At 42.4% G+C, this 25,990-nt stretch overlaps 1 protein-coding gene across 2 annotated transcripts in view; it reads left to right on the forward strand.

Annotated features, from left to right (window-relative positions):
* The window catches only part of SGCD (sarcoglycan delta), a 307,428-nt gene that overhangs the window by 48,429 nt on the left and 233,009 nt on the right, over window positions 1-25,990 (forward strand). The window contains exon 1 of one of the 2 annotated variants that reach the window (XM_030229319.2): window positions 985-1,056. The exons of the other annotated variant lie outside the window; for it this stretch is intronic. The gene's annotated coding sequence lies outside the window, so the exon portion shown is untranslated. Of the gene's footprint in view, window positions 1-984; window positions 1,057-25,990 lie in introns of those variants that run through there. 2 annotated transcript variants of the gene reach the window in all.

The following is a 25,990-nucleotide window of genomic DNA, read 5'->3' on the forward strand; positions in this document are numbered from 1 at the left end:
TAGCAAGAATGGACATTTTGTCACACCCCCAGTAAATGATCAGATTAGCATTATGAGCAGCATGAGATGATCAGAGCAGAGTAACAGGATCTGAAGTGCCCCTACCTGCACCTCTGCTTGTCCAGCAGTAGTGCACCTGCACTGTTTGGAATGACCTTGACTGTGAGGTGCTTTTAAGCAGTGAGAATTTGCTGCAGAAAAGCTAAATCAGCCCAGTTGATATTCCTGTTTTCCACCAGCAGAGATGGACATGGGGAACCTGTGGCACTTGAGGTATTTTGACCTCGTTGTTCACAAACTGTGTGCCTGATCACTGGACTAGAAGACAGTGTCATCCCTGGAAAGGGACTGCAATGGCTTTAATGCAGTTATATCCTCCTCCTGTCCTAGCAGGTGGGTGAGGAAAAAGAGTTTATCACCCCCACATTTGTATTGAGAGGGTAAATTCCTGTCCTGTAAAACTTGGTGACTGTGAGGAAGCTTCTCAAGACCTGTCTTGCTGCAGTCAGGGGTTTATTTATTACTAGAAGAACTCTAGAAGCTGCCATGCAACTGCTGTGTTTCATTATTAAACAGCAGAGTTTTCAGCTTGGGTTTTAAAACCTGGTGTTTTTAAGTCTGCAACCTCTCATCTGAAGGACATGCTGAGAAGGGCTTCCTGCTTTCTGAATTAGTGTTTCATGTGTGGGAAGTGTACATCCCAATTGAAGTTTGTCTCCTGAAGCTTCTAATTAGGACAGAATGATTTGATTTTTCAGGAGGTAACTTTTGGGATTCCAGAAATAACAAGACAGCCACAAGGGTGATGCAGAGCAGGTATCACAGGTTACTGTCATCTTTGCAGCTGTCAGAAGTGTTTTGGTGGAAAGCACACCCATGTGTTTGAATAAATAAATATTTTTTACTTAATTTATGGTTTTCAATCCAAAAGCAACTGTCAAGTTTGAGGTATAATGACTGAATTTTTTTTTTTTTTTGTTTGCAGTGGCATGAAAATTTTCAGAAAGACTGAGTGATGTTTTAAGCTACTTCCCTGCAGGATGCGGAGCCACTTAGGTATTATTTTCCATATAACTTTATACAACAAAGCAGGAGAAAGGAGGCAGGAGAGCCAAGTGTAAAGTGGCCTCTCAGGGGGTAATGATATGGTATGCATTGCAGAGAAAAAAAGGCTGGTGTTTGAAATCACTGCAGTCAGTCTATGATGTGTGAATAAAGACAAGAATTACCCCGTGTCTGGTTCCCTGTCACAGCTGAAAGGCTGCTCATGCTTGCTCACAGCATTTCATTTGGTAACCAAGTTTTCCTGGTCCTGAAACCTGGGTGCAGAGGGGGGCACCTTACAACTGATGGTTCCATTTCACAGACTCACACAGGAGATAGTTCTGTATTTAATCTCCTTTCCAGTAAGAAAAGCAGCACGTTATCCCAGCCCAGGAAGTGTTCAAGGCCAGGCTGGATGGGGCTTTGAGCAACTTGGTCTCACAAAAGGTTTCCCTGCCATGCTAGGATGTGATGATATTTATGGTACCTTCCAACCCTGACTGTTCTGTGGTTCATATGATTCTGTGTTTGTGGATTGTGGAGTGACCTGTCTTCATATTTCCCTTATTAACATTTTGGAGGCACCTTGAACCTTCTAATCCCAGCAGATGTGCACCTACAAGAGATTTCTGGAGGCTCAGGTCTTGCATTGGTGATGTAACCATGTGTGGGAAGCAGCCCTTTAAAACCTGAAGCTGTTGAGCAGTGAAGGTCTCCAGGCTGGTCTGTGTGGCCACAGCGTGGTCAGTGGGGTCCTCCAAGTGGCACTGGGCTCTGGCATCCTTTGCAATTTAAGTCTGTAAAAGCAAGGAAGGATTTCAAAGCCAGGCAGCAGATGGGAGCCTTTGGCCTGTGAATTCATTGTTGTTCCCTGGCACTGAGCTCCTCTGTGTCAGAGAGGGGAATTTAGTGCAAGCTCTGGTAGGTAGAAACACAGAGGCTTTGTTTCTGTCTGCAGTCACCTCATCGAGCTTTTGGGCTGGTATGTTGGCAGCTGAGCAAAAGGCTGTTTATTCTACATGACCCTTAACAGTTTTGGAGTAGCTTCCAAATACAAATCCATGGCTTGTTCCCCCAAAAAGCCAGTCAGAAATTTTCAGCTCATCTGTCAGTAACTGCTCTGGCTTTTATGGGTCAGCTCTGAGGAGCCAGTGTGATTAGAGCACTGTGTGTGTGATCAGAGCACTGTGTGTAGTCTCCAAGTAAGTTTTACAGCTTTGCTAGTGGAATGCAGATTTTGCTTATAGTTTTAAAATATTATCAGTATACTTTTGAAGACCTTGTTTATTTAGCTAAGCTACTTGCCTGGTCTCAAAGCTGGCAGAAGAGAATCTTCCTCCCTTCCCTTCTTGCTTTCCCCATGTCTTCCAAATAGACCTAAATAATGCCCTTTTTCCTCAGTCTCCTAAAAATGGAAGTTGCATTTCAGTGAGAACTTTGAAATTGCAGGTAACTTCTGTTCCTCTCACATTCCCTTTTGCAGAACAATTTCATGCAGTTGCAGTCTGTCTGTGGGATTTGTTGATCCTTGTAGGATGAAATACCTTCAATTCCTTCTGCTTTTCCTCTCTTGGAGATCCCTTGCACGCTGTCTCTGTGTGCTGCATATCAGCTGTAGCAGATCCTCTCTCCCTGTCGGTGCTGGTAGCTCTCTCCTCAGCAGTCTGTTACTGTTCAAAGCTTTGAAATGATCAAAGAGGAGGATGAGGAGTAACAAACTGCTTTAACATTTGTTCTGGCAGGGATGGAGTAGCTCATGTGAGGTGTGTTGCAGGGCACATGCTCTGGAAGGTGTAAAGTGTTACTGCTGCTGCTTTGGCAGAGCCACAGGGAGGCTGACACAGAAATAAAAAAATCCCTTCTTCCTTTTGGCCCTTTTGATATAGCTCCCCAAGATCTGCATTTCCCAAAGTCTTTGAGCTTTCATTGGCTTTAAATTATTCCCCAGCTTTGAGGGGAGGAAGGGCACGACCAGGATTGTTAGACAGAAGTGCCCAAATTTTGAAACTCACCCAAAACCTTTTTTCTGTTCAGCTTTTAAGACCCTTGTTTATGGAAATAGTTTTTCCTCGTAGGCTCCTTTTTCCTCTGGAAGATGAAACTGCAGATTAAGTAATGTCACCCATGGGAGCTCTCATGATGGTTATTGGCTTCCTTTGAAATACTGAATTGTTCCCTGTTCCACAAACTGTGACGCTGGCAATAGGGATGTGGGGATACAGATTTCTGCAATAGTATCTCTCCAACCACTGCTTGAGATATCATTTTCTTGTTTTAGTTTTTAATTCCTCACGTGCTGGCCTTAGGAAAAATGATAATATCCTCTCAGTCTGAAAGGGACCCTGAACAAATAGATGGTTTTGAAGAGCAGCAAAATGTGATGCTGCTTTTAAGAGCAGCAGAATGTGATGCCACAGTTCCTCCAAGCAGCTTTGTAGGTCAGATCTGGTATTTCTTTTCAGCTCAGTCTGGGAGCAAAACTAACATGTAAGTTTCATATATGTACTTGAAGTCAGAATGATAATTTTAAATTTAAAATCACTTTTTATGTTTAATTGATGAGTGTCTTTATTAGCTCAGTAAATAGAAAAAAAAGCAAAACAAATTGCTGCTGTGGCATTGTAAAAGAACTAGCTTCTACCTTGCTTAAAAGGAATTTCTGCAAGGAAAAAAAGCTACATGGATGCTTCAGTAATTCACAGTGAATATGAACTTGTCTACTAGCACAGGTTTCATCTTGTGGGAAAAGAAAATTGCAGCTGATTTATGATAGAAATATGAATGTCAAGAAGAAGGAATTAATAGAACAGACAAGAAGGAATTACTCATTCCAGGAATGTGCATTGCTCCTTCCAAAGAAAAGTTTTGGTTCAGTTATGTTCTGCTGCTTCAGCCTTCTCAAAATTCATGTGTGAGCATTTGGGCTTTAACTCCTGGAAAAGATTAACAACTCTTTGAGTAAAAATCTGCATCTGACTTATGGGGGATTCCTCATGTTAATGGTTCTGTCCTAACAAGCTCTTGACATATTTTTCTTCCATTGGATAAATAATTAATAAAGATTAAATATGACAGTTTTAATAGTTGTTTTTGCCCTAATTCAGCATCTGAAAGTTGGAAATGTTTTTGCTTGTATGGTCCATTTACTCTTGTCTCAGTCATGGACTTTCTCTTGTGCAGTTGTAAATGAGCACCATTGCATCATGTTTGCAGATAAAACTTTAATAGAAATTCCTATGTCAGTGTGGCTCTCCAGCAGAAAAAAATCAGATTGCTCTGAGATACCTCAAGGGAGAACAGAATACTTTATGGAATCTGATGTCACAAGTTAAATATCTTGAATCAGGTACTTCAAAAAGCAGGAGAAAAAACCCTGAGTTATCTGTTTCATGGAAGTCTGTCTTTTGAATTAGGTCACCTTTCATAGTCTAAATCTGTATATCACACATGCAGTATTTTATCTCACCCAAACATTATGGGTGAGGGGGGAAAAAAATCAAAGAAGTTCTCAAAGAAGGGGAAAAAAATCAAAGAAGTTTTACTCAGTCCTGGGTAAGAAAATGTGTGTATGATCCCCCAGCCTGCCTCTGGAAGGCTTTGTATTAATGGGGGGTAGAGGAAGAGAGAAGTCAGTTTCTTAACCTTGAAAAAAAAAAAAAAAACCAAAACAAACCAGCTTTCCCTGAAAGAAAACACAGTAGGTGCTATCAGCTGCATTCCACTTTGTCTCTCCAGATGTTTGTGGAAATGGAAGTGGTTTCAAGTGTCTTTAAGAGTTGTGTGATTGATGAAATCAGCCAAATTCAGGGATGGGCAGGCTTCTTTGTGCAGCTTGTTTTAGAACGTGATTAATACACAGATTTCTTTCCTCCTGTTCTCGCTGTCATTAAAACATCTGAAATTAGTGGGAAGAAAGTGGCAACTTCAGTTTGCACTCTATTCCTTTGATGCTGTATCTGAACAGTTCTAAATGTACTGTACTTCAGCAGTGCAGTGTACAGGTTGGTCAGCAGGGACTCTGAACTTGTCAGAAACAAATGTGAATTAATTATTTTTTTTCCTTGAATGCTGCAATTTTGTTCCAGCTGATGTGGGCTCTGTCATAGCGATTGCTGTGGAGTAAATGATTACTAAATGTTAGGTGGTAGTGGTGATTATTTCAAAGATAGGGTAATCTAGAAGAGACAGCTTGCACAGGAAAAGCAGTCAGTCATATTAACTAAACTGGCAATAACTGCCACCAAAGATCATCATCATTTTATACCCCTTTTGGTCGTGCTGTTGAACTAGATGAACTATGTCCTTGTTTGTGTTTCAGAGAAGAAATCTGGAATACAGTCACTTCAGGGAAAATGCAAGAGCCTTGATTTATTGGTGTTATTTTATCAATTTGCACAGGTTTTATGGGGAGGAGGGAAGGAAGGAAGATTAGGAATTTGAGATGAAGACAGAAAGAAATGGCCACAAATGCCTGTCACACCCAAGAGAAGTAATCAAATTACTGCCATGAAGGAAAATGATATCATTGGTTATGAAATTTGAAATTGGTGCCTAGAGCACTAGGAAAGCTGACAGTGTGAGCCAGTGTATTTAAAAGGAGACTGGGTGCAAACATATTAATATGCTTTTAAGGAGAAGGAATCTTCTGCAGGAGGGCATGGTGTCAGTAATTTATGGGCATGAACAAAACTCTGCATCAGTGATTTACAGTGTCAGGAGGGGCTATTAATGTGATTAGGGTTCAGAGTTTAATTTACTTCCCTCTTTAAAAGAGAAGAATTATCTACTGTAAAGACATACATGAGTTGTTTTAAATGGGGTGTGAGGACCCTTCTGGGTTAAACTGGAGGAACTGTTTTAAAGCAGTCAGGGCATTCAGTGGGCATTGCATGTTCATTTTTCTAGGATCTCTGGTATCCGTGAGAGTCCTTGTAGGTCCCACATCTCAGGACAGAGCAAGCAGTGACAGGTCTGATTCTGTCTGGGCTGGCACCAGTGAGTTTAGTTAGTTAATTACAAATTTTTCCCTAACCTGTGAGAACTGTTCTCTTGGCACAGATTTGAAGTTATGTGACTGACTTAGTTTGAAGAAGAAAAAAGAAAGAGGTGTTTCATTCTTAGTGAAAATTACTTAATTTCTGCTGAGGATGCCAAGACCAGAGCCACCTCATGTGACTGTCTTGGTATCATTTATGGTAACATGAGTGATATTTGCACAGTTTTCACAATAGTTGAAGTATTGATTGCAGGAAGACCCCAGGAGCTAGACATGGTATCATTACTCTGATTCATGAATGAGAAATGAAGCTCAGAGAAAATTCCAGTTTTCAGGGTTGTGGAAGTCAGAGGCTCTGGGGAAGAGGACTCATCACCCCAGAAGCAAGGCTTGTGTGGGTAAAAAAAGAGTTCTCATTGCTTCTGTCATTAGAAAATCTGTTTGCAGTCCCAAGCCCCAGTGACTCTAGACATTCACCACCCAGTTCTCTAAATCTGCTTTTTGAGCACAGTTTCTCTTCCCTGTTTGCCCTGCAGAGCTGCTGCTTGCTATCTTGAGCATCCTCCTCTTTCTCAGTTTGCAGTTAATCTCTCCCCACTCATCCCAGCCTGTTCTCCGGCTGGCACAGAGCTCTCATCTGTGGGAGGGCAGTGGGGGAGGAGAGACAAGCTGAGTGCTTATGCCTGTGAGTGGTTTTTGAGCTGTGGGTTTATTGCCATATACACCTCACCTTGCTTAAAGTCTCCTCTGGAAATCTCTTCCATCCCTTGCAGCTTTCTTTAAACTTTTCTGGACAAACTTCTTTTTCCTCTGCTGCTCTAGTAGAACTAGAGGCAGATGCAGTGCTCTTGCTGTGACCTTCAGTATCACTCCCACAGCTGATATGAAACACCATACAAACCTTGATGCAATTTTCCATGGCTGCTGTAGGCAAAGTCTCATGTTAATGGAGGAGCCACAGGGGATTCTGATTGTGCTGTTTCTTCTGATTGCCACACTGGCTTAAAGATAAGTTATGCTTGGGGTCATCTGGCTGTATCTCCCTGTGCATTTCACTTAGGTATAAAATAATCCACACCTAGATGCTTTTCTATCATCAGAGTGCTTTAGGTGAATTTGGATTTAAAGGCTTTCTATGGGAGGTTGGTCCTGAGGAGTAATTTGTGAGGCAGGAACCTTACTGGGAGCAGGAGGGGGGATTGAGTCTGTAGAGTGAGAGGATTTGAGAAACTGGTGGGAACTGGATATTGGATGGGGAAATTCCTGCTGGAAGTCTGGGAAGGTATTTCAGGAACGGGTTTAGATGGAAGTTGAAGTACTGGTTGGGTGTGTGAGAACTGTGGGTGCTGGGTGGGATGGGCATCCTCCAGCAAATGGAGAGGTGGAACCATCCTATTATAGCAAGGAAATAATTGGGCTTTGTGTGAAGAGGAAAAAAAAAAGAAACTTAAAATGATTCTTTTGGTCTAAAATGCTTGGTTTGAAGGCAGCTGGAGTGATTGCAACTTTCAAAGAGCCTTTTTCCCAAGACGAAGTTTCAGCTGGCATAAAAGCTAGCATTTGACATCTTTCTCATATAATGATTATATTAACAAAAGTAGACCTCACTGTTGGCTGCTTTTGTAAAACAACTCCAGCACAGCTCTTCATTCTCTTAACTCCTGCGTGTGACTTGAAGTCAGCTCCAGACTCCTGCTGGAATGCAAGCAGGTCAGCTCCTCTGACGCAGTTAGAGTGTTGGAAAGTGCTCCACATGGCTCCACAAAGGCTCTTTGCTATTGTTAATTTCTGTTGCACTTTTAATACCCTGATGTTTGCAGCAGTCTCGTGTTTAATGTTGTCATCCCACAGGCAGGGAGAGAAGGATTGCTCAGGCATCTGCCCGGAGATGCTGCTGTACAGCCAAAAAAGCCTACAGTTACTAGGATAAAGACATCACTAATTGTAATTAGTGATGTCTTCATTGTTGTTGCAAGTACTGGCTTCTGCTGTTTGCTGAGGGTTACAGCAGTGAAATAGACCTCACTGACCAGAAGGGATTTGGGAGAGCCTGTGTTAAATTGTCCTGATATTTCTGGTGTCCTGATGTGAGGCTGGCTTTCCTCAGACACACAAACCTGTTTGATTTCCAGGTTGTGTTACAGTTGTAATTTTCTCTAAAGTGCCCACACAGAGATTTATTTGTGCTCTCCCTTTTCCTTGTGGGATGCATCCACAGTTAAACCTCACACCTTATGGGAAATCCATATCACCTCTTAAAGGGTAAAATTCCCAGTTTTTCTCCAGTGTGTTGCATGCTGTGTGGTTTAAATAGCAATCCTGATTTCTTTTGTCTCTAAGAAGAGTGCAAGGGTTAGGGCAGGACTGTGTAAGGAATGAGGCAATCTGTATTTTAAGCCCTTCCACTGACACAGCCTGTTGGGGTGTGTATGTGGGAGGAGGTTTCTAAATAGGAAACTTGTGATGTGAGGAATCCTAGGAGCCATGAGGATTGTGTAAATGTTTGCTCTTTAAAGCAGAAATAGTCTGCTTTCTCTACTGAGAGAAATCACTTTGCTTATGAGAGAGCACAGTTTATTAGCTGTGGTGACTGGAGATGAAGCAAAGGGAAGGGACTCATTTTGCAGAGTTAAAAAAACCAAACCCAAAGGAACATTTCTGCACTGTTCTGATTTATTTTTATCATGTTGCCTTCATCTGGTTGCCATCATTCAGGCACAGCGGAGTAGAGGTGCAGGAAAGCACAAAAATTTTGAGCAGAGCATAAATATGAGAATGAACATTTGTTTCATTACTGTGAACATAGCCTGGCTAGGTGAGAAAAAGCAATGTGAGCTAAGTGCTAGACGTCAGCTTTGTTATAATTTGCATTTTATCAATAAATATTTTTGGAAATTGTTGTCCTTTAGCCCCGTATTGAAAACTACTGCTGAGACTATGTGGCTCCTGTTTCTTACTGGTATAAATTGGTGTAGCTGAATTAGAAGTGTGATTTTCCACTACTCTCGGAAGCTGCTCCAGTTGGACAGGAAAAAGTTATCTCTCTTTGTCAGACTGAATTGCAGAACTGGGCTTTGCTCCATTTTGCATATCACTGGGACAGCTAGCAGGCCTTTAATTTGGTGGAGGAAGACATGTGAATAACCAACAGCTCCAAATTAAAGACAGGAAAATGAAAAGTTGGACATTTCTGGATAGAGAAACTGTGTATTGGTTGTACATTTTCTTTCTTTTGACGTACTCAGATCATGGCAGAATGACTTTCTGGGAGACTTTTGGTTGGACTGAAGGATGAGCTTTAATACAGGGGGACTGTGGGAGGCTGCCTTGTGTGACTGATCAAATGAAATGAGCTAGTGGTGTGTTGTGGTCTTGAAAATCCCTGATATCCAGGGCAAGCTACCTTGCTGCTGATGGCGCAAGATTCCAAACCCTTTGACAAGCAGGTGAATTTCTTTCTGGGATGGTTTGTGTAGTCTTTTCAAAATACAATTCCACATTGAAAGAGAAATATTGGTTTTGTGAAAAAAGTCTTGGTTTGTATTAAACCTAAACAGAGGTTTATTAATTAAAGCTTTCTATTTTTTTGGTGTATGATGGATGGAAAATACAAAAGCAAAGCATCCCCTGACTGCAGAAGAGGGATGGTTCTGAGTGATTACTGAGCAAATTTGAAGAGGTGAGCGTTTTCCCCCTGAGTCTTTGCTTGTGTGGTGTACCCAGGAGCAGAAGCTCAGCTCTTCCCAGCTTTCCTTTGGTCAGGTCAGCAATTATCCTCTTAGTCCTTTCCACCCACAGGGATAAAAATCAAATTACCCACATGAGAAATTCTTCTCAGCGATTGCTAATGCTCTAAAGAGAAAAAGGCAGAGGGAACTTTAAAGGACAGCTGAACTGAGAATCTTTTAAACTTCTGTCTCGTGGTCTTTGTGAAGAATGTCATCAGTTTTTTTTGTTTCATTGAAGCTGTGGCTGTTGAAAACTTCCAAGCTCAGCAGAATGAGGAACATAGGGGTTTTCATCCTAGAGTTCCTTAAGGAAAAAGTCAAAGAGCAGAGAATTGGGAAAGTATTTCTCATGTAGCACAAGTAATTTTGGGGGGAATTGTGGAAAGTAATGCTGGATATGGTGGTGTGAGGTATCATTGTAGACCTTGTGGCAGAGATGTTCCTCATGAAAAGGGCTTTTGGTATTTTGGTGTGATCCAAAAGAATCTGGGCTCTCCCTTTACCACCTCTGGTCAAGATTTTATCTCTTTTTAGATATGCTGTAGCTGCATATTTCTTTCTTCAGGTCAATGAGAAGTCAAATTTCAAACCATTCTTTGCCAGGCAGGTGATGATAGCTATAAATTTAAAGAAAATGATGAAATGACTGAACAAATAGCTTTAAATTTAAAGAAAAGGATGGAATGACTGAACAATTTTGTACACGGAAAAAGAGCTGGGAAAGAGGTGACAGTGGGGGGATGATGGTGAAGGTTTCCTAATCATGATATGGAAAAAAACTAATAGGGGTACTGTTCATTCTGTTTCATAAATTGAAGAATCAGAAAGCATCATATAAGAAATTTGAATTAGTTCAAAAATACAGATCAAGATTATTCCTGACACCTAATCTGCTTCTGGAAATATGTGTGGAGAATAATCTGTTAACTGAAAGTTTCTGCAGGTGAAGGATGTGGCTGTGAGAAATACACTGGTGGTTCTCATGTGGAGAGAGACAACCTCTGCTGGCTCAGGAAGCCCTGGGGCCACAAATTTTGGGATTATTTTGGAAGAGCATGGTGTTTGTATCCTGTTCTGTTTTCCCCAGGTCAAGCAGTAGATTTTTTAGTTCAGTAATTTAGGTCAGTTGATTTAAGTTCAATGAACTTCTGAACTCATCAGTTCCAGCTGTTCATAAGGTGGTTTTATCTGTATTGTATGTTCTTGTGTGTCTTGAGAACTTTTCCTCTTTACAACAACTGATAAATATTAGGATGACTGTTTTGGTTAATAGGCCCATTTAAATGCTGTTGTGTGCTTTTTTTTGTCTAATATGCAAGTTGGCCCTTGTCTTTCCAGCTGAAGGTACCCAGAAATTTCAAAACTTCCTTGCTGAGGCATCATAATAGATTTCAAAGGAAAAACTGCTGGAAGAATTAGATAAAGAGCTCTGAAAACATGGAGAGAGGAAAGAGGCATTACAGTTTGTATTTGAGCTCAAGCCTTTATGTTCCATCATGGGGAGATGTTTGAAAAAAGCTGTACCAGACTCTGAAGGGTTCTTCAGCTCTGAGCTCTGGGAGCTGGGCTGCAAACTCCTTGAAACCCGAACAGATGTTTGGCTACAGAGCTTCAAAGCTTTGAAAGGCTGTTTTCCCCACATGCCTTCTTATGTGAGGAGACTTTTAAGAGCTGCTGAATAGGTTTTATTATCTCTTTTACAAAAGCAGTATCCACAAGGAAGAGGCAGGCTTGGAACAGTTGTGGGCTCAGACGTGAGACAATAACCACGTAATGCAGCTGAAGAAAAATGGAGGGGAAACGAGGGGGAGACGTGTCAGCCTGTTCAGGACCTGTTCAGGCAGAGTTTGGAGATGCTTCAGTAGCTCTTTCATGAAGATAAGTAAACACAAGGGAGCTGTATTGGCTTTGGCTCTGCCACATTAGGTAGAAGAATTCCTAATGTTGGGAAGAACACAGATGAGTAACAGCCCAGATGTTCCTCCTGTTGCTTTATGTGCATTTGGAAATGAACAGACAGTGATGAGTGTTACTTGAGAACCCCCAGAGATTGGAATGGGTAAAAATGGCAGGAAAAGGCAATAAATGGGGCTTATCCCATATCCTTTCAGCCCCTTCCCACACTCATATCTGGGTGGGTGTTGGAGGCTGTGCTGGGCTGGTGCTGCACGAATGCCCAGGAAAATAAAACCTCTGTTGTAAGAATTTATCAAAGTTTAAAAAGTTAAGACAAATGCAAACATCTAGAAATAAGGGAGTGAGACGTGAGAAATGAGATCCAATTCAGTTGAATTACAGTGTTTCCAACCTGGAAGTCTGGGGTGCTTTTCAATGCCTACCATCTGTTACTAGAACAAGAAAAAATCGTGCAGTTATGTTATCATAGAGTAATTAACAGTTCTGATTTTGTTTTAATAGTTTCTGGGGGGGTGGGTGGGAATATAAAAATTTCAAAATTTAGGTGGTTCTCTTATTAGGACTTTGTATTTTTCTGTAGCCAGGAGCAGACCAAATCATTTTAGGAGGGCATCATGCATGAATTCCCTTACTGTTCCTTGTTGCAATTTGCAGTATTTGTTCTTCTCTGTTTAGACTTTTGTTTTCCTTAAGGCATCGTAGTGAGTTGGGAGTGGGGGAAAAAATGAAACATTTTTATCATGATGATTTTTCAGCTTAAAGATCTGAACCAATAATATTTATTTATTTTTTCCCCAAAAGAGAATGCAGCCCTTAACCACACAACTGCCAGAAACAATGGCCCAATTTTTAAACTATCTAAGGCAGGATGGAGTTCATTTGTAAGGTCAAGATCTACTTATAAGTAATGGCACTTCCCGTGGGGAAAAACACTAACCCAATTTGTGAAAGTTATTTTATTTGATGGTCAAATAAACTCGATAGCACATCAGGAATAGGGTTCCTGGCTGTGATGTGACACACAGAGCAGCATTTAGGCAGAAGGCTTTGTTTTTCCTATGAATGTATTGATGGATTTTCATGTGGATGTTTGACTTTTGAAATCATAGCTTTGGTATTCTGATAGACAAATGAAAACTGTAGGATAAAGGAACAAAGCTAAACCAGCTCCAAAAATATAGGAAACATGGCAGCAGGAGGGTCCACTCAGGGAAGATTACAAAGCTTCACATTGCCAGAGCCTCTTTAGCAGCTCCTTCGTGTTGTGGGTTTGGCAGGAGGAGGATGACAGGGCTGCCAACCTGCCTAATGATCTTCATCTAACATTTACCTTATTGAAAGGGGAATAATTCTGTTAAATTAACATCCTAGCATATTTGCTGTCCAGCCAGTTGATGAATTAAACAGCCTGAACAAAACGTTTCACGACTCGTTTATCCATAAAAAACGCTGAGTTTTCCACACGAAAGGGAGTGGCTTTTCAACAGCTGTCTGCTGCAATGCCTGTACCCCTTATGTGCAAAAATAGACGTGTTGATGTGTAAAGAGAAGGTGTTTGTGAGGCTCTGGGAGGTGGGAGAGCACGCAGACAGACCCTGCTCTTGGAGCCCTCCAGCTCCGGTGCTTTGCCGCCTGGCGAGCGCGTCCTGCTCGGAGGAAGCGCAGACTGTTAATGACAGCCCACGAGCCTGTGACACTGGATCACTCCATCCATCAAAGCTGGCACCCCGTGCCAGCCCAGCCAGCTGTCCTCCTCCATCAGTGTCCGAGAGTGCCGCGCCGACGGCCGCAGGTGCCAGCTGCCAGCCTCGAATAACCGCGGGCCTGCCCCAGGACTGAGCGGAGTTAGGAACCTGCTCAGATGGAGTCTGTCCTGACAGTCCCTTTTGAGTTTGTTTGGAAGAAGGAGAATAAACAAATTGCAGACTAGTAGACAAAGCAGCACAAGAAATCCAAGCCCAGGGCTTTACACTCCCCAGTTGTGTGACACCACCGTAAGTGCCTGTGGCAGCAGGAGATGTTGCCGAGGGTGCAGTTGACTTTTCCTGCCTGGTTTGACCAAACTTGGATCCACCAACCCACTGAGAATTTATTTGGTGTGCCAAAGAGGACATGAAGACTCAGTTTTGTGAGTAAATATATTATAAAGATGCTCATTAGAATTGAATTAGAATTTGGATTAATTACTTAATTATTTATATATACTTGCATACCTAATTATATCAATCCTAATAGCAATTAGAGTTTCAATGTGCAGCTGTGGAGAGTGTGGCTGTGAGCCCTTAGCTGAGGTTTGATTGCTGCTGCACACCTGAAAAGTCCCCATGTGTGACAGGCTGATCAAAACAGGGTGAGCAAGTAATTCAGGTGTTTTTTAGATCCATGGGCAGGGATGCTTCTGCATCCTTAAGCCTTGAGGAGTCCAAGATTTTGAGCATATCAGGCTGGGGAGCCTGTAGGTATAAGAGGCTTATATGGGCAGTCAGGCTTTTACAACGGAAATGGGTATTTCAAGGCAAAAAAAATTCTATTGCTGCTGCAGCCCCCAGACTGATACACAGTCAGCAATTTCAGCTGTTTTCACAAAGTTAGGCCGCTGCTCTTCTGGATTCCAGTGGTTCCAAGTGCAGCAGTTTGCCCTTGTACATCTATATTAAGTTTTTTTCCCTCCTATTATCATCACCAGATCCTTGTCCTGGCTTGATGTTTTCTAGGCTCCTCATTCCTATTCTCCAGCATGTATGAATTTTCTATTATTTCCTTGCTGAATGCAATCACTTGCAATTTCCCAGGTTCAAAAAAAAGAAGTTCCTTTGAAAAAAAAAAAAGTAATGGAACATCCTCAAGTTGAAATGGGCCCTGAGCACAGCTGATGGCTTGGGGACTTTAATTTACTAAACGTCAGTGGTTTGATGGCAATTCAACATGACTGGTGATTGCCTGCATCGTGTTACTGCTCTGGCTGAAAAGGCTGTTTACTTTTGGAAGACAGAAAGCTCAGCTGAGCAACACAAAGAGCAATCTCCTGTGACCTGCTAATAATTTTTTTTCCCCCAAAGATTCCCCAATTGCTGAGGAGCACAAACCCCTGGAGAAAAAATTCACTTTGCGCATATGCTTGTTTGTATATCTGTTACAAGAGGTCAACCCAGAAAAATGGTGTTTGTGAAAGAACACTTTGTATCGGGAGTTTTCTTTGCTGCAAAGTCATCCTTAATTTGGCCAGTGCAAGACTTTTCCTTTTCAAGAGATTTCTCTTACATTTATCATCCCAGCTTGACACAGCGCTGAAATATTTCTCTGTATTTCTGATGTTTGTTGTGCTACTTCTTAGAGCTGTGAGTGGCCCAGTGCACGTTGGAGAGCGATGGTTCAAAATGAAAAAAAACTCCATCTGGTTCTCATTAATTTGCTGAAATGATCAGAACCTTTCATAAGAGAGACTCTGCTGCCTGTAGGGAAGATAGTGGCAGGGGCTCTTCATTTGTGCAAGTGGATGCAAACTCACCTGCCTAAGAATGATCTCGTTTCTAAAAATGAATTTGGGGTCCAAGGTCCTTAGATAACATCAGGCTTGATGGACTTTCATCCATAAACTCCATTTCAGGCAGTGGTGTGTTCTCTTCCTCACACTGCCAGGCAGGTGATTATGGAGGGAGTTTTTTTTTTGTTAAAAAGACAGCTAAGCTCTTGCTTACTATTTAAAGAAAAAAGTTAAGAGTTTAGAAAAAAGATTTTTAGAAGTGCATATGTGCAAGTAGAGCAGCTGAAGCTGAGACACACATCCACTGTCTTTGGGTCAGCAGCCCATGAATGGCAGGTTCAGGAGCTTCACACAAATTTCTGTATTTCTGGTGTGCTGCTTTCCTTTTAACATTTGGCCTTCAGGCCTTTTCTTTTGGGCTTTTGCGTGCGCAGAACAGAATTTGTTGGAATACTGGTGTGTGTACTCCAAGCTTCTCCAGCCTTCCATGGCCCATCAGTGCTAGACAGGACTCACATCCACTCCCTGCTGCTGCTGGGAAATCTATCAATGACCAGCCTGCTAAGGATGATTTTATAGGTTCTGCAGCTGATTTGTTTAAAATCAGATTACTGTCACATTTAGAAACATTTAGCACCACTGGACTAATGAGGAATAATAATTTAAAGAGGCTGACTAAATTTAATCAGTTTGTGGGAGATGAGACTTAATCAGACATAGGAGGTTGAGGAGGCTGATAGAACTGATGAATTTGAATAGATAATGCAGACCCAGCCTGAACATTTTTTGTCCATGGTTGGTTTATAATAGTAAAGTGTTTGCAAAAGTTATCAAACAATCAATAGGTATAAAGTCCTTTGTGTGAAGAAGCTTGCAGTGGGGAGAGAAAATTGCCTGAATTGAAATTGGAAAGTAGGCATTGAAGGAGTTTTCTTTCAATATGGGAATTCTAAGAGTTAATTTTCAGTATTTTTTGTAATATGTAAGAAAAGAGAATTGGGAAATACCTTGAAGAAAAATACCCCTGTGAGCTGTATCCTGCTCAGGTCCTGGGTGGCTGCTCTTGGTGCAGACCTGCACTTACTGGAGAGCCCTGGCACATGTTTTAACTTCCCTGACCTTTGGTTCTCCATCTGTAAAATTCATGTGCTCAACCTTTCCTACTCTGTTTTGTCTATTTTATGTGTTGTAGCTAGAGAAGTGTTGACTTTATAAAGAAAGGTTGGCTGAGGTAGATGCTGTGAAATGTGTGCTACAGCAATCTCTGCCTTTCTGTTACCAATCTTCCACCTTTATCTTACCCTCAGCCCAAAAACATAGATGCCTCCTTCTCAGTCCCCCCTTTTAATCAAAGTCAAGGACAGGTGCAACATTAAGATCAGAGCTTGTGTGACAAGCAATCTCTGTGGTGCTTTATATATTTGGGTTGCTTTAAGTGAGCAAAAAGTAATAACTGTATCAGCTCATAATTTGAAATGCATGCTTGTGTAGCAGGAGCCTGACCCATCCTATAATGTTTTCAGTGGAGAAAAATTCTGCCTATGCTTTCTTCAGCAAAGGCAGCAATTGTAAATATTTTTTAGCTTCTACTGAATTAATTGTGAGAGGTCCTGCTCTCTGCCCACCTCCTTCTGGCAGCACTGGCAGGGCTTTGCTAGGCTTTGGAGGAAGTTTGGTCTCATACCTCTCCTTCAAGAGAAGTATAAAATCATAGAATGGTTTGGGTTGGAAGGGACCTTAAAGGTCATCAAGTTCCAGTTCCAACCCCTTTCCATGAGCAGAGGCACCTTCCACTGGACCAGGTCTCCCAGAGCTCCATCCTGGCCTTCAACACCTCCAGGGGTGGGGCAGCCACAACATCTCTGGGCAAAGAGAAGAAATGTGACAACAATAGGACCAAATCCTGAGAGGTATTTTTAAAACATTCAGAATTTGGAGTGCCTGAGATTTTTTTTGCTCCCAGTAAAAACCCTCTTTCAGCTTAAGAAAGAGGTGGGGAAATAGAAGGTAACTCCATTCTCCTGCCTTGGTCAGGTCAGGTCCTTCAGGCTGCTGGAAGAAGGATAAACTCTGTTAACTGTTGACATCAAGGTCCTCTATAAAAGACAAATATGCCACAGGATTGTGGTGAGGAGAATTGGATTGGGATAGAGATTTTTAATCAGCATCAGGCCTGACAATGAACTAACACCACAACCAGCTGAATGATGGAGAGTCCTGAAATGGTGGAATATTCAGTAAATTCTGTATTTTGTGTGATGCTGTAGCAGTTGCTGAAGCTGTGGCTTTGCTCTTTTATTCTCAACCAAGATCAGAAATGCCTTGTTCTGTTTTGGGTTTTGATATGCTTTTGTCATAGTGCTCAGAAATGATGGGGCTGCATGGTGACTTTCTTTAAATCACTGTGCTTGTGTGAGAGGGTTGGTTGCTAAAAGCCTCATGAGTTACAGAATATTTTTTTTTGTTGTTACTGCATCGGTAATGGGAAGCTCTACTTGAAATTAAATCTTTATTGTGCCATACATTGTTAAAGGCTGTTCTTCTTTCACATTTCAGTCCAAGGTGACCATGATCATTGTGAATCATGAGGGAAGGTGTGGTATCCCTGCCTTCTACCTGCAGATTTGAGATGCAGAGGGGTCTGTGATCAGCTTAAGGCCACTGAGGCATTTGCAGTAAAATCAAACTTAGCTTAGCTTTAGCCAGCAAAAAGCTGCCTGGTCTTTTTTTTTTTTTTTTATTTAGTATTCCCACTGTAAATGTTGAACATAAAGGCACCTGCATGCAGTGGAATTCCTTTATCTTTGACTTCTGTCTTAGGATATAATGAAATGTTCACTAGACAGGGTGGTTTTTCTCCACCGACTCCATAAGGAGCCTCAGTGATCACTTTGGGTGGAGCTCTGAGAAACCTGGTCTGGAGGAAGGTGACCCTGTGCATGGCAGGGGGGTCAGAACTAAATATCTTTAAGGTCCCTTCCAAGCCAGGGCATTCTGTGGTTCTGTGACCCCTGCAGGTGGGTAAATGTGTGATGAGCAGAACAGAGAATGGACTCCAGTTTCCTCCTGAGTTCCCAGTGAACATCACACTCCTTTTTTCCACTCTGGCACTCTTAACAACATGTGCATTTTATTTCCAAAATTATTTAAACATCAGGTGTGCTGTTAGAACTTGCAATCTTACCTCTGTGAATTCACATTTTCCTCCCCAAAACACCCCGTTTTAGTCCTGCTTAGTATTTTGATCTGCAGTGCAGGAAGGTGCCACTTGTGTCAGTCTGATTTTGTTAGGAGCAGTGCACATGTTCATTTGGAGTTTTGTTCATGTTTCTAATGGCAGGCAGCATGCAGAGCTAATTAATGGTGTATGGGAAGAAGTCACTGATGAGTCCAGATTGAATATCTTCAGACAAAAAGAGCTGCAGGTCTCCTGTTGAGTTTAAAGAACAGCCCTGCTGAACCTTTGATATGCAACCAGATGCAGCATGTAGAAGTTACCAAATCAAGGGTTAGAGGGGATGAAATTAGTTCAGTTGACTCTTATTTTCTATGTTTACACTTCCAGAAATTATCATTACCTTGTGGGTAGCTAATCTAAATATAGAGGTTCTTAATTTTTTGCTCCCTAATTATAGAGGTCACTACAGCAACTTTCATTATCTCATTCAGTGTTTTCTTGATGTGGATGGAGAAATTGGGATTTTTTTGTATTTTCAGCATATCAACCTATTTTGATGTCATGCAATGTAGAAATCAAGCAGGGAGGACCAAATAGTATTTGGGGTTCCTAATAGTAATACACTTTGAGTTCAGGTGGTTTTAGCTGTTTGCCTTTCATGGTGGGTGTATCAGTGTAGGTAGAATGGTTGTTGCTGAGGAATGGCAGAATTGCATGGTTCATGCTCAAAGCAGCAGCTTTTCTGTTTAAAATGACAGAAAATAGAAGTATGAACAGGCAGGAAATGCAGCAGGAGCTTCTGAACCATTTTGATTGTACTGGTTTTTGCACTGTGGGTAGAGAGGATAGCATAGGTGGGGCTTGAGGTGAATTTCTTATCCTGCTGATCTGGGGTTCAAGCAGAACTGCTTAACAAGGAGTGATTTATAACCAGATACACATTTCATCAGTAGGAATATTTCTTATCTTGAGTAGAGGAGTGTTTTTCCAGCCTACAGTCAGTGAGGCACATCATGTCCTTGTTGCACATCCATTTCATGAAGGCTGGGGATGGGTACCTTGATCTTTTCCCCCAGATCTCTCCATGGCAAGTGTCTTGCCTTTTTTTTCTTGTGGGGAATCCCATTGTGTTCTGCACTGACAGCTTTCAGTGCTGCAGGCATTTCAGGCTGGCACATCCTCCATCCACATCTCTGCCCTAATCCTTGTCCCTGTGCAGGGGGAAGAGGCTTGCAAGGAACAGGAAGATGGGGAGAAAAGATGGAAAGGTTTTCATCTTCAGGGCTCTTCTCTGCCATTGCACAGACTTCCTGAAACAGTTGCTCTGCTATTTGTTCCAGCCATCAAACCCAGAAGGAAATCCCTAATTTGGTGTATGATTTCTTTCTAGTTTCAGTCTATAAAGTGAGCATGGGGGGCATGATTCAATACTAAATGAAGGAGAACATCAGTGTTACTCCTTGAAAACCTCGATTTTGATGTCTGCCTGAATTTGTACTCTGAAGGATTTTCTGCCAGGATAGCAAGTGGCCTCATCATTTGCTGTGAAGGATGAGAAAGATTTGCTGTTGGATGCAGTTCAGCTGTGGGGTTTTGAGTTAATATGAGATTTCTCCTTTTGGGACAATGTGCTTGCTGTACTTCCTGCATTGACTAGTCATTATTGATATCCCCATCTTCCCCCTGCTCCCTCCTTGACTCCTTGGGAAGGTCTTAGGCCTGGGATTTACAGCCCTTTTTGGTATATGGTGACTGTTACAGCAAAGATGGATGGGAAGGGGAGCTCTTGTATGTTCCTCTGCCTGAAAACTTTCTCAAGGTTAGAGATCATGGGTGACTTTTATTGTTACCTTTTCTGACAACAGCCTCTCAATATGAAATAGAAAGCAAAATAGAAGAGTGGCAACTAACTGGAAATAGACCTGAAAGGATTGGCAGGGAGATAAAAGTTGCTTATTGTTTATAGTATTTGTCTGCTTAAAGCCCACTTCTCTCTGAGAGCCTGGCTTACTTAAAAAGGAATTGCTGCTCTGAGAGAAGTTTCCTATATCCTAACTGTGTTATAGAAACATGTTGTGAAAGCAGTTGCCATGAAATTGAATTACAGGTGTTGTATTCTTCACTGCTTAAATTGCTCTATTATATCGCAGGCCTCATCGTTTTGTTTTGAACAAATAACTGCAATTTAGTAGGAGCCTAAGAGATGATGGTATTAGCAGGCAGGGGTTGTTTAAGGCTTCCTTAATGATGGAAAATTGTTCTTATCCATTTACCATGTGTTGTCTTCGTAAAAATGCATGTGCAGTGAATGGAAAACAAAAACGATTCCCTCATGGCATCTTTTTCCTAGGTTTGTTTTTATATTTTGCAGTGTGTGAAACAAACCCGAGTAGGTTTTTAGATTAGTCAGGGCAATATGGTCATTCATATCACACAGCTCTGATACATCAGGTGGTGGCACTGGATGTGGTCAGATGTTTCACTTCATTCACTTTCACTTTGCTGGTATTAAGTACATGGTTTTTCAACCTAAAACTTCCCAGGTTTTCATGGCTTAGGGTTTTAAAAGATCCTTCAGGAAATTTTTAAAAATAACTCTTAAGTGGTGAAAGCAATTACTGGTTTAGGCCAGAAGTTAAAATCATTCTTTCTAGATTTGTCTAGGTTTAGATTCCTAATTGCTGCTCTGTGTGCTGCTTTCTCCCAGCCCACTCAGGCCCAGTTGCCTTTTCTTGGATGTGCTTTGCAGTTTACCCTGGAGCTCAATGTATGTGAATTGCTGCCTTTGGCTTGGAAACAGGGTAACTCCAGCAGAAAAGGGATGCTTGCAGAGATCTCAGGCTTGAAAATTAACCTTGCTTCCCCTCCTTCCTATCCAGGTCTGTATTAATCTACAAAAGACTCTCTACTGAAATTCAGAAGCAAAACCTGCTGTGTCATGTGGCTCAGAACAAGCTTTATCAGTTTCCTCTGTTCCAACCTGTTACTAGTCCAGAGATTCGGTGAAGTGTTACATATTCCAATTTCACAGAGAAAATGAGGTTAGGAAGGATAGGGAGAGGTCAGTTTGTCCATCCCTTGCCTGAAGGCAGGACCTGTTCTTCCAGGTCCTGCTTTACCCTTGACAGATGGCTGTCTGACCTGTCCTTAAAATCCCTCAGCCATCGAGATTTGCTTACTTGCTTTGAGGTGTCACTTGTGGAAAGCCAATTAAATCTGCTTCAGTGCTCTTATTTAGCCCATGTTCCATTAGCAATTAGGATCTGTTTTCTTCCTTGTTTCAGGGTTTTTCTATACATGTTCTTTGCACATGTTTTTGTTTTATTTTTCCCTTTCCTGCTCCTCTCCTGATTTAAAATGTGATCTTTCAACATCTGCTTTTAGCCAGTTTATGTGTCAGGCCTCTGATGCTCTGCCCACTTGGCTGAAGGGAGTATGCAAGTTCCCTAATACTTCAAAAATTTCAATTTCATGGCAATCTTTAAGAATAAAAAAGGGAGTGGGGCAGTTTTTGGAGCGAGTTCTTTTGAATGTGTATTTTTGCTGACAAACCTTTATATTGATGCTTTTAGTAAATCTTTTTCTCTTGTCTCTTGAAATGTGATATGAGAAAATAAAACTGCTTCACAAAGTTCTGTAAAAAATTAATGTGTACTGTAGTTTAGAAGATAGATCACTGGAGGGCATTTAAATGTTATGTTTTTGTTTCCTGCAAATTTTATTTTAATGAAACCAAATACTTAGTAGGGACTGTTTCAGAAATCCAACAAAGTGCTGCTGGTACTAAAAGAATTAAGAGAGGAGAAATGAGGGGCAGAGACTGCACAGCCTAATGAGGGGACATAAGCCTAATGATGCAAAATTGCAAATTGCCCAAATTACCAAGCACTGTCCCCTGCATGCAGCTCTGCTTTTAGGGCTCTCCAGAGCTGCTCAGGATTCAGATGTGCTGGCAGTGTCGTGTGCCTGGTGCCAGTCCCAGCAGCCACAGAGCCTCTGTGTGACTCCAGCCAGGGCTGCCACTCCATGTGCTGACAGGAGCCTTTCCAGGCTCTGAACTGCCCTGCTGCACAAAGCTGCAGTGGGCAGGGTAGGGAATGAACTTGTGGCATGACAGGGGGAGGTGGTGCAGTGCCAGAGATGCGGGTTCCCTTGCCCAGCACCCCTTGATTCTCTGCTCTTGGAGGCAAACTGGTTGTCCTGGTTTGACATTGACCAAAGTCCAGCCACCCACGAAAGCTGCTCACTCACCCTCCCCTGCCACAGCTGGGCAGAGGAGAGAAAAAATTAATGAAGGTTTCATGAGCTGAGATGAGGACTGGGAGAAAACACTCCAAGGGCAAAACAGGCTCAGGTACAAACTTAGAGGTACAAAGTGAGTACCAAGGTCCTCACCACAGCCTGCAGAGGAGACTCTCCAGGTGCTCACCTGCAGCACCTCTTCCCCCCCTTCTCCACTGACCTTGCTGTCTCCATGTTGTTTCCCTCACATGTCCTCACTCCCTCCTCCTCTTCTCTGGCTAGGAGAATACTACACCCCACTTTGGTTTGATTTCCTTCTAAATATGTTACCACAGAGTCATTACCATCCTGTCTCATTGGCCCAGCCTTGGCCAGCAGCATGTCCATCCTCAGAGCCGTGAGGGGTTGGCTCTGCCAGACATTCTGGAAGCTTCCAGCAGCCTCTATGGCTACCAGAAAGGCAGGCTGTGCAGAACCAGCTCATGGGTGCATGAGTGATGGTGCAGCTTCAGCATCCCCAGCACGAGATGAGGGCTCCTGCTTGCAGCCAGGGAAGCATTTGGGGCATCTGCTGCACTGCAGGGTGAGTGTCCTAAAAGGGCAAAGATGGTTTGATGGGACAGCAGAACTAGAGCCCAGGGTTCAGATAAAAGAAAGGTGAAAATGTCGATGTTTTACAGAGGAGTGTTTACCTTCTCGCTGCTTGCTCTTCCTGACCCATAAAAGCTGCCAACTGTGGTGTCAGGCTGATAAAATGTTCACACAGCTCTAGCCAGAGCAATGAACCATGACCAAAAAAACTGAGGGATTTTGGGGTTTTTCCCTTAGCTTTTGCCAAGAATTCAAGCAAAAGTGTAAAAATGTGTTTTTCTCACCGGTGTCACTTTCTGCTCCCAAAATCCATCTGTATAAGCAGGTCTGTCTTACCTTTGGGGTGCTGGTTATTCCTTCTCCTTTTGTTTGTAGAGGTCAAGGATGAAGCACAGCCTTAGCTTCAGTTCTATAACCTTGATAATAGTGAGATACCTGATGGTTTTGTGCAGCCTGTGTGCCTCAGAGATGTGATAACCAGATATTTTTTCTGCTGATGGCTGGTTGCTCATCTGAGTAAACTGGAATAATTCAGGGCAAGTCTTAGGTTTCCTTTAGAAATGGAACGAAGCATTTTGCAGCAAATGCAAAATCATGTGAGATAAGTGGTGAGATTACTCAGTTAAAGCAGAATAAAAACTGGGAGGGATGTAATTCGTTGTTTTATTTTTTTCAAGCTGCTGACATGACGTGAGAGTTGCTAATGCAGTCTGAAGTACAAATGATCTGCAAAATTCCCTGATAACTACCTGAGAATTCTCATTCCATCAGCAGCTTCTATGTTATCATAAATGAGACAGCTTGAAAGGCACTTGTTGCATTTTGTACTGCGTGCAGAAGTCATTTACACTTCAAATGAACTAGCCTAGATTATTTTTGATGGGTTTTTTTCTGCACAGCTTTCATAAGCAATGGAACTATGCTGAATTACTACTCTGTAACATTTAACAATTCAAGATTCAGGGCGTGAGATGTGGCAAATAAACACCCTGGTGAAGCTGCTTAGCAGGTGGGATAGTAAAAACAGGGCTTCAGGGAGTCAGATTGGGATGTCTGATCACCTCCTAAAGCTGACAAATGTTTAGATTTTAATTGTAATCTGTTTTTCTGCTCTGATAACAGAGCTCAGAGGGTGAATGTGTGTCTGACTCTTGGGACCCCAGGCTCAGCCCCAGAGGCTGGTTTCCATCCAGAGTGAATGGTCAGAGGCACAAATTCAGGAGTGATGCAGAGAGGATGAACACGGAGTTTGGTCTTCATCCTGGAGGTGAAATAAACCTAAGGGAGTCTCTCCAAAGCTCCAGGGCTCAATTCTCAGCTGCTGAAAACCAGCACAGTTCAGTAGAACTGAGGCTGAGGATCTGTCCATGTGACTTTGTGCTTGTACAACAGAAGATGAAATACAAATGCATGTTTAGGTGGTGTGGGCCATGTGTAAGGATGAAGCAGCAATGTGCCAAAAGCTTCCTAATCTGCAGTTTGTTCAATTCCTGCTATTTATCTCCCCATCAGCATTCCAATATCTCTGTACTAATCTGAAAGACTCTCCATGCTGAATATAATGAATGTACAGAGGTCCAAAAAGGCCTGGGATGCTGATGGTTGCAGTGTTAAAGATAATTATCTGGTGTTTCTAGTCCAGATGCAATCCTGGAAAGCATGAAAACAGCTTCGGGTTGTACACTCATGGTGCTAGGAGAGGTCAGCAGGGGGGAGATGCTCACAAACTAATTGGACTTCTGGGATTCTGTTTTAAGGAGTGCCTTCATATAAAACAATGTATGTACCTACCCAGGATGTGCTGCTCAGTTGTTTCCTAAACTGACAGTTGTGTTAAGATAAGAGATGTTTTTATTTCACCAAAGCCCTTTTTCTCCAAGTCCAAAAGAGCCTGGAAATTATTATCTCAGGAAAAATACCTTGGGGTATGTGTGTGAAAAAGGTGATGTGTTCTGCAGTGCTGGCAGGGTCACCCTGCCTGCCTCAGTCTCCTTTCTGAATGCTGTTTATGAAGGAGAACAACTCAAAATGCAAAGGATGTGAGTGGCTGTGGGTTTTATCTAACAGGGTACAAAGTGGCCCATCCTGAACTGAGGGAGGTGTTGCTACCTGGGGGAGGCTCTTCATCCTCCCTGTGTGGCTGGAGAGATATAAGTGTTGACTTCTAATGAATATTCATCAGCTGTGTGTGTGTGGAGGGTTTTACAGCCTGTCACTGCAGCCTTATCTTGGGCATTAGGGAGAGGAGGCAGCTCCTGGGTTTGGTGTCTCATGTTGGGCAGGGTAAAATACAGCACCCTGTGAGCCTGGAGGGGCCAAAGCTTGTGGGTACTGAAAGGGAGCCCTGCACAGCTCAGAGAATACCAAACAGGGAGTGCCCAAGGACAAGCAAACATAGGAAAATAAAAAGGAATCCTGAGCAGGCAGTAAATATTGTGCTTAGGAGGCCTCTCTTCTCATCCCCTGAATTTATGGCCTCAGTGCCTGCATTTTCCATCTTGCATCACTGTTCTGGGCCTGCCTAGGTGATTGTGTGCTGACCTTTCTCATTGTTTATAGTTCTTGCCTGCCAGGACAGTACTGGTTGGGGTTGTGGGACACGTTTTAAAGCCCCCCAAAGTTGTTTTTTCTCAATTTTTTATTTTCCCATGATGGGGTTACCCATTCCCAGTACTCTGCTGGTCTCTCTGAAAGGCCCTTCATGACTCCCAGTGCCTTTCCAGACACAGCTGCATCCTCTGTCCTTGAGGTGTCTGGGGACATTTGGGTTCTGCCATCTTAGGCAAAGCTCTGAGTTTTGGGAGCCAAGT

The sequence above is a fragment of the Serinus canaria genome, chromosome 13 (genome assembly GCF_022539315.1).
Source record: "Serinus canaria isolate serCan28SL12 chromosome 13, serCan2020, whole genome shotgun sequence".
NCBI classification, from domain to species: domain Eukaryota; kingdom Metazoa; phylum Chordata; class Aves; order Passeriformes; family Fringillidae; genus Serinus; species Serinus canaria.